The 11,638-nt window shown below is 37.2% G+C and overlaps 1 long non-coding RNA gene across 1 annotated transcript; it reads left to right on the forward strand.

Moving 5' to 3' along the window:
* Positions 1 to 1,605: 1,605 nt before the first annotated feature.
* Positions 1,606 to 3,117, forward strand: LOC141313322 (uncharacterized). Its single transcript, XR_012349407.1, has 3 exons — positions 1,606 to 2,276; positions 2,382 to 2,448; positions 2,819 to 3,117. It is a non-coding gene; the product is annotated as an uncharacterized lncRNA (long non-coding RNA).
* The last annotated feature ends 8,521 nt before the right edge of the window (positions 3,118 to 11,638 follow it).

Genomic DNA, 11,638 nt, shown 5'->3' on the forward strand with positions numbered 1-11,638 from the left:
TGGACTGGACTTTGGACCACTAAAAGTAGCCTTGTCCTTCTCCAAACTCTTCCTCCTCATCCTCCTCATCAAGCATTAACGGGCTGACGGTTGAACGCCACGTTGTGCTGAGTTTTGGCATGTAGGCTACTTGGAAGGAAAGTGTACACTTGAGCGCTAAGAGAACTCAGTTTTCTCCTAATACTCTTGATAATCGATGTTCACTTGAATAAGTCGCTGTGAAAGTGTAAAAGTGCTGAATGATCAATCAAACACTATGCAGGATGTGAGCGCGAACTCAAGCAATGCAAAGTTAGCTCTGCTCGCGACTCTAGAATGTTGTGATTCAGTTATAACGTCATCGCCATAGCAACGACTAGTTGTGTACTTTAAAAATATATATGATAATAAATGTTTATGCATTTGTTATATAATTATTAAATAATAATTCAGCAAACAGCTAATTATACATAATATAATTATCAAATCACTATTATTCAATACTTATTAACTTGTTTAATTAATATTTTTATGCCTTTATTATTTACAATAAATAAATAAATTACTAATTAACGATCAATAGCAAATAATCGCATCCAAAATAAGTTTTTGTTCACATGTGTGCGTGCTGTGTTTATTTAGTATGTATAGGCCTGTATAAATACATATATACATATATAAATACGCTCATAGTTTATATTCTGAAAATATTTACATTTATATAGTTTGTATTGTACAATGCTCAAAAAAAGGGAACACTAAAATAACACATCCTAGATCTGAATGAATGCAATATTCTTATTAGATACTTTGTTAAAGTTATATAGTTGAATCAGCAGCATTAACTAGTTTTATGTGAATTTAATGGCGAGGTATAAGTATAAAGTATAGTGTTTTGATAGTACACAAAAAATAGAGAAAAATACTATAGTTAATAACTTTAGAAATTCATCATCATGTGGGCACGGAATTCTATTCTATAATCAACATTTCTAAGATGTGTTTGTGATTCAAGAGAGCTGTGCTCCAATAGACTTTTATTTTGGTCTGCTGAAGTGACGCCATAAAGCTGCGCTCCTCATCTGTTTGTGGTTCACCTGAAGAAAGGTTTGTGGTTTTAAAGTTTTAAAGTTTAAACCAATGCACACTGTTACATCAATTAAAGCGTTTTTACAAGCTATGTAAAATGAATGCATCATTATTAAATATAACGTTGTAATGCTATATTTAGTGTTACTTAAAACATTACCCTTCAGTAAAGACAATGGCTGCGTTCGAAACCGCATACTCAATGAGTAGGTACTTAATTTCAATAAATACTTACTTAACGAGCGCTAAAAGAGTACATACTCTACAGCCAAATCTCGTTGGCTGTGTCCAAATTCAGGGTCTACATCCTTCGGACTCATTTGAAGGATGTTACGTCACAGCGCCGTGACGAAGGCTGTCCAAATTCGTAGGATCCTTCAAATGCGGCCCACAAATACGTCCTCCTTTTCCCCGAATTGGAAGGATGGGTCTGGTGGATCCTTTCCCGTCCTACCTATCCCATAATTCCTTTCAGCAGAGCGCTTCCGGAATTTTCAAATAATAGCGGACGAAGCGAGCGGTAGTTATGATGTAAGTTTTAAAAAAAAACTGGCGTTTAAAAAATATTTTTTTTACAGCGGTTGTCTAGTTAGGCCTTTGGTTTTAGCATTAAGCTTATTTTTTTATTTTTTTATATTTGTATGTTTATATGTTAAAAAACATCACTTTCGTGAACTAGCTTCTTTCTTACTTTCTTTCTTTACTGTGTGAATATCCCCTTACACACAGCTAATTTCTTGTTAGTGATTGAAGCTGTTTCTAACGCTTTTAGGGACGATAGAGCAGTTCTTTTGTTTTGTGAAGTACAGATAACCTTACTTCTTGCTTAGCGCTGTCACGGTTGCTAGGCGACCGAATATGAGCAACGGGTAGGGGAGGGAACTGAAAGAAGTGTAGGCTGTCCAAATTCACAGACACCTACTTCCAGGTTTTGCGGTCTTTGGAGGACCCCTCCTCCTTCAACCGGGTAGGAAGGATCCTAAGGAGGATGCAGACCCTGAATTTGGACACAGCCGTTGAGTATGAATGTGAGCTGCCATGTTGACGTTACCTTCTTCTTCTTCTTTAATCGCCGTTCACTCCTACGGAGTATTACCGCCACCTACTGTACAGTTTACTCACTTACATGAATGAATCTGATGTTGATGAATCTGCATTGGCGTTACCATGTGACCTGTGACGTTATACCAAGCGCAACAACTTAAAAGGTATGACTGACAGGTGCACTAACACCTGATTTCATCAGTGGAATATACCACTATGTATAGAAGAATGTTTGCAAGACAAATCACTGCAATATTGTCATCCAAAAGGAGACGTCGGGCAGCTGCTCGAAGGTCTCACCTTTGGAGAAGAATGTTCATTCTACAATCAAAAAATGTAAGTATCAATACTTAAAAATTCAGAAATTAATTGCATTGCTAGCTCACTCCTACAATTATGTAATAATGTTGATAAATGCTGACCAATAGTAAATTATATTGCATAATTTGTCACTGAAAATTATATATTTTAGTAAAACAAAGAAAAAAGCAACTTAATTGTATTGTTATATGACCTAACTATACATGAACTAGACAAAATCAACCAATGTGAATACATGCATTTTCAGTTAATTTTCATGTTAATGCATGAATTAAAGTATATTCTAAATATTAAAAATAACCATCACAATAAATCAATACAAGTCCACAACATATGAAACAATGCTTTATTTAAATGTATTGTGCTAACTATCACATATTTACAGGCGGTGAACCCCACATCCTACTGCGGTCTTAATGCAGCTGTGCCGATTCTGCAGCTGTATTTGGATGAAGCAGCTGACCACCGTGCCCACTTTCGCCTGTCTTTGCCGTCTATCAGGTCCTTCATTGGTGCACTCAGACTGGAATCTGACCATGGGTGGGAAATGGATATCAAGGTGCTGGTGTTCCTCTACTGGCTTGCCCATGCAGCGTCAGGCTAGTGTCACAGACCTTCGATATCCCCAAGACCTCTGTGCATGACATTGCAGTGTTTCCCACAGGTTTGAAGGCAATGTGTGGTGGTCAGCCCGGGGGGGGGGTCTAGATGTTTGTCCGTTGGGGGGGGGGTTGGTTGGATAGGGGATACGATTGGATCCCCTAAAGGTTCCTAAAGGTTAATAATTAAAAAAAACTGTTAATAATGCCTACTTGCTGCACAGTCTAAAACTTTTGTTAGGGCACCTAATTTTGCGGGGCTTCCTAACAAGGTTAATTTAGTTTTGCTTTTTTAAATTCGTTTTATTTTAAATAGAGATCACGATTTCCTAGCAATTCTAAACTAAGCAAAATAATGTGAGACAAAATATTAATTGCTTCAGTCTATTAAAAAGTGTTTAATTCATTTGAATGAATTATTAATAATTTAATACATAATATTTAAAAAAGAATATATTTAATACACCAACTTTTTATATTAAATTTATGAAAAAGTGGTTTGAATGAATAAATGATTTGCTCACAAAAACATAACTGGATGAACCTGCGTTTTTGAATCAATCTCTAGTAGTCAATGACTGAAATACATATTTTAACAGTTGTTTCCATCTAGTGGTGAAACTAAGCAATCGACACAAACATTACTTGAAGCGCCGATTACTTTCAAAAGATGACGTGCTCTGTTTTGATCTCTACAATAGACATCACATCAGTGTTTATATCCAGACTATGACCTTTAATCAGAATATTGCTGTGATAATATTAACGACTGGGTATTTGAAAAGACTGTTTGTGAAGCTGTTTTGCCAAAAAGCTGTTTTTTTTTTTACATAAACATGATGACCGCTCTCTCTGTCAAATATAGATTTGAATGTTCCGGTAAGACTTTTCAAAGGTTTAACAGACATGAGGAATCGTTGTCATTTACAAATGATCGCGTGGGTGTTTGAATCTCTATCATTTAACGATTAAGCAGCTCCAGTATATTGGTTTGATCGCTTGTGTTACATAAAATACATCAATAAAAACTGATGCAGTAGCCTAGATTTAATTCAGGTGCTGTTCATGTCGCAGTCTTTATTTTTCCGCCATGGGGTGAGAACATAATTATTACGAAAACAATTATTTATTTGATAATTATTATTTTATTTCAGTTAGTTTTTCAATAAAAGTTGTTAGTTTCGTTTCGTTCTAGTTTTTCATTTATTTTTGACATTTTTATTTTATTTCAGTTTACGAAAATGTTTTTTGATCAATAGTTTTCGTCTTAGTTTTAGTTTTCGTTTACGAAAATAACCTTGCTTCGTAAATAAAGATTCTAAAAGCTACTAGGATCCAACTAGGCTAGCCTACATTTTACCAAATTTGCAACTAGTTAACTTTCTAAAGAAGACGCAATCGCGTTTGCTAAGGGTCGGGACTTACAGTAACATCAACACACTGCAACTATTGTATTCAGAATATAAAATATTTTAAGCACTTTTTAATTAAAAGTGTTCACGAGATACCAACCTTTCGCCAGCCGTCTTCTCTCCACAGATGATCCAGACAGATGTGGTGTGCAGTGCACGGAGGGGACGGGCTGTGTCTGCCCCAAACATCTGTGTGGCTGCTCTCCATGAGCATGACTATCTATAAAACATTTAAACCAATTAAAACATTTAAAATGAGTATTGTCAGCATTTCAGTTCTTGCGTAATTTAATTTCAAATGTTTACAAAGATATGCTCATTTCTGGTGTAGCCTTATTACTTTTGTGGTGTAGTTAGCTAAACTGCTGAACTGGTGAGCAGAAGGTTGCTGGTTCCATCTCTGCAGCAGCCATCATAACCAGTGTGTCCTTGAGCAAGGCTCATTTCTCCAGATTGCTCCACTGGGGTCCCTGTAATAAGAACACTGTAAGTCAGTTCGGATAAAAGCATCTGTCAAATGCAGAAATCAAAATGATTTTAGAAAAACCTTTTTTGAAAGCGTCTCAGAACAAACTCTCTATAAAGCTTCTGTTTTATTACTGTTTTCTAAAGCTGTTACTGTAATATAACTGCATGTCATACATTTTTTATTTGGGGGCTTAAAAGGTTAGTTCACCTGAACATAAATTCTATCATTATTTACCTGCCTTCATGTTGTTCAATCTCTCTTTTTTTATTATTCCGTTAATACAATATCAGTCAATGGAGCCTGATTTTCAGGAGCTTCATGACATTATTTGATGATGCTTTTGAAACTTCTGAAAGTCCACTGACTGATACTCAGCTCTTGTGTAAAAGGCGGGAAACACGGGGATCAAACAACATGAAGTAAATACTGATTAAATTTATATAGTTTGTTAAACTTTAATCACTTTGTTACTAGTTTGTAGTTAATGCAAAACTTAAGGCAGTTTGTGCAAGCAGTCTCAAGTTCAATTTAGGTCATGGAGGGACATTGTTCTGCAGAGTTTTTCCTACCCTAATTAAACACACCTGAACAATCTAATCAAACCAATTAATAACAGCTGCTTTGAAAATTACAGACAGGTGTGTTGGAACTAAACCCAACAGAGCAGTGGCCAACATGATATTCCTTTAAGTGCTCTATATGCATTTAGGAATCAGACACACAATAATAAAACTATCCTTTTAAAGTGTGTGTGGTACATTACACCCCACATATGCACAAATCACTTTATATTTTAACAATTTATGAATGTTATCTTCTGAATGCATCACCAAATGTCTATAAGTCCACAGTGTACTGTGAATAGAAATTGTTTTATATGCATCGTATCAGGCATAATGTCTCAGGCCACCATTTGATGTTGTTTTAGCAATGCTATTATGAATAGATGATTAGAAATATATATACCCTGGACCACAAAACCTTAAAGTCTTAAGTCGCTGGGGTATATTTGTAGCAATAGCCAAAAATACATTGTATGGGTCAAAATTATTGATTTTTCTTTTATGCCAAAAATCATTAGGAAATTAATTAAAGATCATGTTACATTAAGATTTTTTTGTAAAATTCCTACTATAAATATATCAAAATGTAATTTTTGATTAGTAATATGCATAAAGTTTGGTCATTTACAGGTCATTTTCTCAGTATTTAGATTTTTTTGCACCCTCAGATTCCAGATTTTCAAATAGATGTATCTCGGCCAAATATTGGCCTATCCTAAAAAACCATATATCAATAGAAAGCTTATTTATTGAGCTTTCATATGTTGTATACATCTCAGTTTTGTAAAATTTTACCTTATGACTGGTTTTGTTGTCCAGGGTCACACATATATATATATATATATATATATATATATATATATAGAAGCCATTTTGATCTGATTTTTAAAAATGGTTTAATGTATCTCCTTTATAAAAAAATAAATAAAGGAGATACATAAAACCATTTTTAAAAATCGGAATCTTTTTATCTTATTAAAAGAGACTACAAAATAAATATGGATGGTCATTAAAGCATTGCTAAAACAACAAAGCAAGTAGTGGCCTATGATTTTTTGCACAGTACTGTATGCATATCGATAGATCGATAGATAGAATCTATTTTAAAATGTTTGTTCTTTATGTAAACCAAATGAGTAAATGATCAGAACATGCTTTTATTTTACAATTTATTTAATTCATTTTTTTGTGAAAGCCTCAAGGATGCGAAGGAATCTTTCCTCCCTTTCCTTTGCCTCCCTGTCTCTCCTTTCCTCTCTCTCACTTGTTTCCTGCCGCCATCGCTCTTCTCTTTCTCTTGCCTCTCTTTCTCGTCTCTCCTCTCTCTCTCGTTCCCTTCTGTCTTCCTTCTCCTCCATTTCTCGCCATCTTCTTTCCTCCCTCTCAGATGCTTCCTGCTCTCTCTCCGCTTCCCGTTCCTCCATCTCCCTCATCAGATCGGCGAGATCTTTTTTTCTTTTTCCCAGCGCTGGCATCACCGAGGATGAAGAGGCCACAGCAACACCTGGCCCAGATGAGGCAACGAGAGCAGGTGGTGTGATGGAGGGTCTGCTCCCAATTGCCTCATCCATGGCAGTATACCACTTCCATGATGCTGCTGTGTGGTCTCCATCCTCAGTGCTCACGCCAGTTGCTGGACATTTCAGTTCCTACAAAATTGCACAAACACAATACAAAAACAGTCAGTTTAACAGCACAGTGTGATTTGATTTCTTTATTAGAGGTAACAATATGATCTTACTTTGTATTTTTGTTTCAAGTTTTCCCTTTTTTTTTTAATGAATGAAGCAGTGACCTTTCCTTGCAGGCCCTGCTCCACCACAAAAGCTCTGCAGCAAAGGCACAAAATCAAGAAACAGAAAAGTGCTGTAATAACTATTTGAAATAACAATAATTAAAATAAACTACAGCTTAAAATTTAAAAAGATGTTTTATTCATTTCTGTTGTATACTTACTCGAAGCCTTTGATGGCAGCATTTCGCTTTCCGGTAAAGAGGGCTTCATTAGCCGCTCTCCACCGGATAAGCAGATGCGTCTGCTCATCTGTCCCTGTAACATTCAAATAGATTCCCTTAGTGATGTATGCTCTCAATACTACATTCACATGTTGAGTTAGTTACTGATGTGGTTGCTTTTTATCCAACACAAATGTTTCTCAATACATCAACAGTACTAATGGACAAATAAAACATTCTTTATGTAATCTAATTTATGTCATCTAATTTCTTTACATTACTTACAGTAACATCTAATGTAAGCAGTGATGCTAACTGCATAAAAGCACACATACATCATTCACATGTGTTCATCTGCAAAACTTATCTAAGATTTTCCTGTCAGATGTTAAGTATTCATTTGGTTATCATCTTTTAGATATATATGGTGTATCTTACATGTATATTCACATTAGAGACGTACGTGTGCTTACTACTGTTAGCTATACATAAAACAAATCAGAAATATAACGTTACTATGCTATGTAGCGTCTTTACACCTGCAACAATTGAAGTTTACAGAATCTCAACAAACAGAAGGAACGGTGCTATTGGTTTCTAATACTCACATTTAAAAAACACCCGCGTCCATTTTTCATTTGAAATGTTTGGATATGACTTCTAGGATAGAAAAGTGTCCATCGGATGCACACTCCAGAATCTGGGCTAAAGCAGTAGGACATCCGGGGATTTCTCGCCTACTCTTTTATGAATACTGAGGTTTCGAACGTACTTTTTTCTTCACATACTCATTTTCCCTACTATATAGTAGGTAAGTAGGCATATTCGAACACACTTTAAGTAGACGTTCACCCGAATCTCGCGGGAATTAGTGCATTCGCCTACTCATTCTCGCCTACTCTTTTATGAATACTTAAGATTCAAACATACTTATTCACTCGCCTACTGCTTTTTGCCTACTATATAGTATGGAAGTATGCGGTTTCGAACGCAGCCAAGGAGAGCACAAGACAGGTATCATCACACTCACCTGCTGGCATCGTTGCGATGGATATCCTTCTGCAAATAAACCTGTTGATTACCTGAGTGAATCCTTTTTTTCTGTGTGAATAACTCAATAAATGAGCATTTATTACATGAATTCTTTGTAAAGGCTGTAGAGATAATCATACATGTAATACGCATAACCATAAATGTCACACATATAACATTCATGCATTTTAAACATTTGTCATTTTTAAAAATGTGTACTTTTAATTTATAACGTTACATTTTGAGGTTTTCCCCAAACTAAATGTAATCATAAACAAACAATAAATCCATCAGTCTACAATCAAGTGTTTAGAACTTTAGTTTATTATGAATGACATAGACAGTCATAAAAATAACATTCATTGTTAACACTTTTCAATCAGGTTCATTTATGAAACATTAGTTAATACATCAGCTAACACAATATGTATAAGTTAACAGAGCAACGTTTCTAAAACGGTGTAATGTAAACATGATTTCATTTATTTTACATTTCCGTAAACAGTAAACCGTAAAGTGTGAACAGTTTTCTTTTATTTTGGATGTTTAATATCTAATTGAATCGTTTTAATGAGAGTATCGTTCTTTCTATATTTTAGTTTTTTTGTTTTGAATTTTTGTAATGTATTGTATCGTTTTTTTCTCTCAAAGGTTGGTTGTCCACTGCCTGGTGTGTAAGGAGCCGCAGGACGACATCCACGAGCATCTGGCCAGATGAAAGGGCGAATCAAGCCCAGGCTTCCGCCAGAGACTGGGCGCGGAACGCCCGGGTTTGGGACTTCCAACATTTATGTAGGCTACTGCCGGACAGAGGTTACCAGGTGGCAATGGTGAAGGAGCTTCTTCGGCTAGGCTTCCTCATCAGGAACCAGCCGGACCTCAGTGAAGCTCCTCAGCTCCTTCTTCATCTGCCGGCCCTTCCACCTCCACCGCTGCTGTCGTCCAATCTTGTCAGCGCAAAAAGTAAGTGCAGCAAAGCATCGTTTGCAGTGCGACTTTATCGTGTCAAAATAAAGCTTGGTAATAGCAACATTATCATCGGCATACACCTGTCTTGTCTCACGTAATCTTAAGGGTGGAGTCTTAAGTATCCTGTCTGTTTTGATCCATTTCATCCAAACAGGCGTACTACTGGCTGTCTTTATCAATGTAAGACCATTTTGCGGGTGGCCAAAGAGGACACGGATAGAATACGTGGGGACCTGGAGTTGGGCTGCAGTATTTCGCGAAGAGACAAGACCGTGTACCATTATTACTGTGAGGCGGTCCTGGTCTACAATCATGTGCAGGTCCCCATGGCGGTGCAAAATCTAACAGTAAGTCCATCCATTGTGACCAGTTTACACTTTCACAAATTAACTCACACGCACATACTCTCGCTCCCACATACACACACACACACACACACACACACACACACACACACACGCACACTCGCTCGCTCGCTCACTCACTCACTCACTCAGGTTTGTTTTGCTATCCAAGTGAGGACATTCCATGGACGTAATGGTTTTTATACTGTACAAACTGTATATCGGCCTTACACTGCACCTACTCTAAACCTACCCATGACAGTAAACATTGTGCATTTTTACATTTTGAAATTGTTTTTTAAAGCTATTTCAAAAATGAGGACCCACGCAATGTCAGGTTTACGTCGTAATGGTCGTGCCATTATACAAATTGTGTCCTCATGAATCACAAAAACAAGCACACACGCTCGCTCATGCAAAAAATCACTCACAAACTCACCCACCCTGTTGCATTATGTTTATTAGTTGCAATTAATTAACACTGAAGAATAAATATAAGTTATATGAATTTGAATTTGATTTGCTTTAATAATTTGATTGTTGTTAACCTTTACAATATATTCAAACAAACTACATTTCCCATGAGCAGCAGGGCGGGAGACAAAGAGAAAGGAGGATGCTGGGATGATTCGAGGAGAGCCGTCTATATTTGTTAATGCGTCTATCGGCATTTGTTTTCTCTAAAACTTTGTTCAGTAAAGTTCCAGCGACAGAAATGTTCCCGTCTTATTCTTTGCTTCAAGCTATTTCATGGTGCCGAAAACCCGGGAATTTGGACTTTATTACCGAACTTTAAAAGGAAGTTTGGAGGTTAGCTCGCGGCGACGCAAGTGAGCGAGTGAAGAATGGCTGAACGCTACGAGCGGATGAGACGGAAGCGCGGAACAATTAGAGCTTCCACTACGCAAGATTGTGAGAAATTACGTGAACTGATGTCATTGCTTAGTACGAGAGAGGAAAGCTTGTCAGAATTGGACAAGGGGATAGAGGATGAAACGCCGATAGACGAACTCGAGGACGAGGTTGGAAGCGTGCAGGATTATCAGGACCGTATTGTGCTGTGGAAAAGACGTGCCACCCGGCTGATTCAGAGCAACAGAGACTCAACTGTAAGTGCCAGTGCTGTCAGATCGCAAAATAGACAGTCAGTTAAACTGCCAAAGCTGATAATTGACAAATTTAATGGAGAAATAAGTGCTTGGCAAGAATTTTGGAACCAATATGAGACTGCCATTCACTTAAAGATGCACTGTGTAAGAGTGAAAAGTTCACCTACTTGAAATCCTACTTAACTGGAGCAGCAGCTAAGGCAGTGGCAGGACTTACATTGAGTGATAGTAACTATGATGCTGCGATTGCATTGCTTAACGACAGATTTGGAAGGAAGGACCTTGTAGTGAATGCACATATGTCCAAATTGTTGAACCTAAATCCTGTGAAAAAATCAAACGATATCACAGCATTAAGACCGCTGTATGACGAATGTGAGATACAGATTCGAAGTTTAGAGTCTGCTGACATTCACTGTGATTCTTATGGCAGCCTTCTTTGCCCAATACTGATGCAGCTGATCCCAAATGATCTTGCACTCAGTTATACACGAAAGGCTAGCACGAATGATGTATGGAGTGTACCTGAGTTCATGGCTTTTTTGAAACTTGAAGTTCAGAGCCGAGAAAGAGCACAGCAACTCATAAGACCCAACTGCGTACAAACAGATGCCGTCCATAAACCGTTCAACAAGATAGCGCCAGGTAGTGAGTCACGGCCGAAGAGACTGAGTACTCCATCAGCTGCAGCCCTGCACACAGCTTGCCCTGCAGTTCCAACAAGCTGTGTATTTTGTGACTGCACAACCCAT

The sequence above is a fragment of the Garra rufa genome, unplaced genomic scaffold, assembly GCF_049309525.1.
Source record: "Garra rufa unplaced genomic scaffold, GarRuf1.0 hap1_unplaced_007, whole genome shotgun sequence".
NCBI classification, from domain to species: Eukaryota; Metazoa; Chordata; class Actinopteri; order Cypriniformes; family Cyprinidae; genus Garra; species Garra rufa.